We start from the raw sequence: 4,241 nt of genomic DNA, 5'->3' as shown, positions 1-4,241 counted from the left end.
AATATCAACGTCTCCTAGGAACATGCCGTCTTTAACATATATTGGCTCAGAAGAATCAAGTCACCTTTATTTATATAGCGCTTTTAACAATATAGATTGTGTCAAAGCAACTTTACAGTATTAAATAGGAAAATAGTGTCAATAATGCTAAATGATAATAGTAAATAGGGCTGTGAATCTTTGGGTAGACAGCGAATCGATTCGATTCACGATTCATAGGTTTTCGATTTGATTCAAGAACAATTTTTGTACATTCAGAACGATTCAATTCGATTCTATTCACAATTAAATTAAATTAAATTCGATTAACGATTCGATTCTGCATTCTTTAAGTGCATTCACAGGATTATTTAAATGCTTGCCCTAAATTCTTTAAATGCTTAGTCATGCTTAGGGCAAATTACACAGCAGCCTTTATGGCTAGAGAACCATAGGTTACAGAAAAAAACACACACACTTTTGTCCATTGTTAGATGCTAGTTTAATGATGCTATGGCGTGACATGGCATATGTAGAAATTTATGTAAGCTGGACAATAATCAATCGTTTGTAATCTATAATTTTTTCCTAATGACAATTTTATGATTATTTTATATACTACAAACAATAAATGTTCTGCACAGAATAAGGTAGAAAATATACTTTTTCATCAATTTTATTTATTTATTGTGTTTATTGTCTTATCGTTTCATCAGTTCATTCTGCTTTTTATACAGCTTAGCTGCAGATATAGCCAAAGGCGACAGTGGCAAGGAACCAAAACTCCATCGGTGACAGAATGGAGAAAAAACCTTGGGAGAAACCAGGCTCAGTCGGGGGGCCAGTTCTCCTCTGGCCAGACGAAACCAGCAGTTCAATTCCAGGCTGCAGCAAAGTCAGATTGTGCAGAGGACTCAATTGGTTCCTGTGGTCTTGTCCCGGTTACTGTCTAGGAGACAAGGTCTTCACTGGGGATCTGTCTCTGGGGCTCATCTAGTTGTCCTGGTCTCCGCTGAAATTCAGGGCTGTCGAGCTCATCTCTAGGTGCTGATCCACCATCTGGGCTGGATATGTAGGAGATCCAGTACATATAACAAGAGTAATAACAAGTAGGTTAATATGATGTTTTTAAAACTAAGAATAATGAAACAAAAACAATGATGGTTCGAAATGAAAAGAACAGATTTTTTTTTAGCAATTTAAAATTGTAAGAACTGTCCATCCCAGTCAAAACAGTCAGAGGATCTGTAACAGAGAGTGGGGAAAGAACTTTAAACAACGCCAAAATTTAAATATCTATACTTTTGATTAATATGCTTACATAATTATATCCCTACCTTAGTGAGCGGTATGCATTTGTTCCCTCGCTGCGCAGAGAAGACTAATTCGGGGTTGTAGTGACGTCAGAAACAGTTGAAGGTCATCCTCCATCTGAAGACATGAATGATATTTGTTCTTGATGAATGTCATAGCAGAAAATCCTGATTTGCACAAATAACTTGAAATGAATGTTAAAAGATTCCTCAGTGCTCTTTGTGTGAGTTCAGGAAATTCATTTTGAACAGAGCCAGAAATGTTCAATGGAAGAGTGTGTAATCATTTGCTCCAGTTCATGATTACTAGTCAGATCAATTAAAGCCTCTTCGCCTTGTGTAGACAGGCTACACAAATAAAGTTAGATCGTTACCCTCCTAAAAGTGTAAACTGTACAGACATAAAGAAAGAATGTCAACGCAAAGTGTATTCTCCAATAGCATACCTCTGCCCATATATACAAAATATGCAAAATATGTGTGCGTGTGTGTGTGTGATAGCGTCCGTTCAAGTCCAGTAAAGAGTGTGTGTGTGTGTGTGTGTGTGTATGTGTATTGAATCGGCCTCACCGGTGAAGCGTAAGAGTCCAGGAGCACGATGAGAGCAGAGCTGCCCTGTGACGGAGTCCTCAAATTGAAAAATATAATACAATTCAGATCGGTAATTCCACATGGTAAGAGACAAAAGTCACAGTCATAGACAGCAAGAGGGGAACTGAGGTAGATGCCATTCAGCCCGGGAAACACTCCTCCTTTCCGTAAGCCGGCTTCCTTTATCGGAAGTACAGAAGATCAGCTTATGAAATCGATGTCACCGGGATTCCCTCACGGGTCGCGACAAAACTATCATGATAAAACACGGGATCAACAACACTGAAAGGGGCAAGAAACAGTGGGGAATTAATTATACATTACCAGGTGACATATTCATAATTAAGTTAATGGCCAACATTATAAATATTCTCCTTTATGTTGCCGCGCTACAACAGTGTGTCACTTTCTGCTAGCTTGAACTTGAATGGATTGCGAATCCACTCATCCTGGATCGTCTCGTTGGAAAAATAGTGTGTGAATTGCTGACACAGACCCCTTAGGTGTTCAGCGACCAAAGGCTGAATAGGAACCACTGTCAGCCCTGCCTCTTGCATGAAGTCAGCCAGCATAGGAAACATGTCCAAGCATCCTTTCTCCACATGAGTGGCCCATAGATCCAGCTTTCTCCGGAACGAGGACACTTGCTCAAATGCCGAAAACACATCGCAGTCTCTGCCCTGCAATGATGTATTAAGCGTGTCGAGGCGTTCAAATATGTCCGACAAATAAGCTAACCTTGCGATCCAGCTCGAATCACTCATGTGCTGCGCCAGTGGGGATTGAACATTTGACAGAAAAAGTAGTACTTCCTCATGCAAATCAAAAAGTCGTGATAGAACTCAGCCCCGAGACAGCCAGCGGACTTCGTTGTGCAGAAGCAGCTGTTTGTAATGCGCTCCCAATTCATCGCATAAAATGTGGAAAAGACAAGCATTTAGAAGTCGTGCTTTTATCAGGTTGACAATTTTCACAGCTTCGTTGAGGACACTCCGAAGATCATTTGGCATCTTCTTGACGCACACTAGACAATTTTAGACCGCACTAGACCGCACACTAGACAATTTTCAAATCTTAAACGATTTTAAAACAATGGGAGACCACAGACATGAAGACAGTTCAACCGATTTTTAGCCTTATAATCCTCTGAATGCACACACTAGACGATTCGACCAGACCACGAGACCACACACTTGTTGACACACACTTGTTGATTGTAGGAACGATTTCACAGTGACACGTGGTCTCACGGACACTCGCGAGATCAAACATGACTAGAGAAGAAAAACAATTAGAGGACAATCAACGTTGTTAGCTGGCTCTCCTGGCGCACGTTCTGTTTCACAGTGAAAAACAAAGTATAAAAAAGAATATGGGTGATGTTCTCTGCTTTCATGGCATGCTTGTGGCTGCCAAGTTTCAGCTATAGAAGCACGCAACAGCCGGCAGGTGCCGCTTGCTTGCTCTCATTGGCTATCGCGGGTATCACGTCAGAGGCAGCCCGATCAAGAGTCGTAAATATCAAACATGTTTGATATTTACGATTTGAGTTCGGGGATGCCCCGTCTCGATCGGGAGCAGATAAATAATCGTAATGACACCACACAATAGAGGATTTTTTTGGACAAAAAATCGTTTGCGACAAGCCGCGAATCAGGCCACAGCCCCCGATCATTCGAGGATGCAAATCGGCCTTAAAATAGGCCTTAAAATCTTCTAGTGTGCGGCCAGCCTAAGGCTTGTCTATGGATTGTGCAGTGGGTCCACACGGCTCTCTGAGCTACCTCTTTAATCCTCGATATGAGACCACTGTGGCGGCCCGTCATTGATTTTGCCCCATCACTGCATATGCCACAGCAGCGTTCCCAGTCTATATCGTTCTTTCTCACAAATTCGTTCAATTTGTTGAAAATGTGTTCACCTGTTGTGTGGGTGGGCAAAGGACTACTAAATAGAAACTCTTCTTGAATGTCCATGTTTTTCACGTACCGCACATATGTTAACAGCTGAGCGCAGCTGGCCACATCGGTGGATTCGTCGATCTGGAGTGCAAAAAATGGGCTGTGTCTGACGCTGTCTAAAACTTGCTCCTTCACATCCTGTGCCATGTCTGAGATGCGCCGACTTATTGTGTTGTCAGAGAGTGGAACAGAATCGATCTTAGAAGCCGCTGCCTCTCCTAGCATCACGGAACACAGGTCTTTTGCTGCCGGCATAGTTAACATCTCTCCAGTGGTATGTGCTTTGCCTGCCTTGGCAATACGCAATGCAACGCGATATGAAGCTTCAGTGGCCTTTCCATTTAATTTGACAAAATCTTCCACAATTTTTTTCTGACCTTGAAAGGTTTGAAGTTTT

This window comes from Sinocyclocheilus anshuiensis, unplaced genomic scaffold (genome assembly GCF_001515605.1).
Source record: "Sinocyclocheilus anshuiensis isolate Anshui unplaced genomic scaffold, SAMN03320099.WGS_v1.1 scaffold662, whole genome shotgun sequence".
NCBI classification, from domain to species: Eukaryota; Metazoa; Chordata; class Actinopteri; order Cypriniformes; family Cyprinidae; genus Sinocyclocheilus; species Sinocyclocheilus anshuiensis.
Note: the sequence above shows the minus strand (reverse complement) of the source record.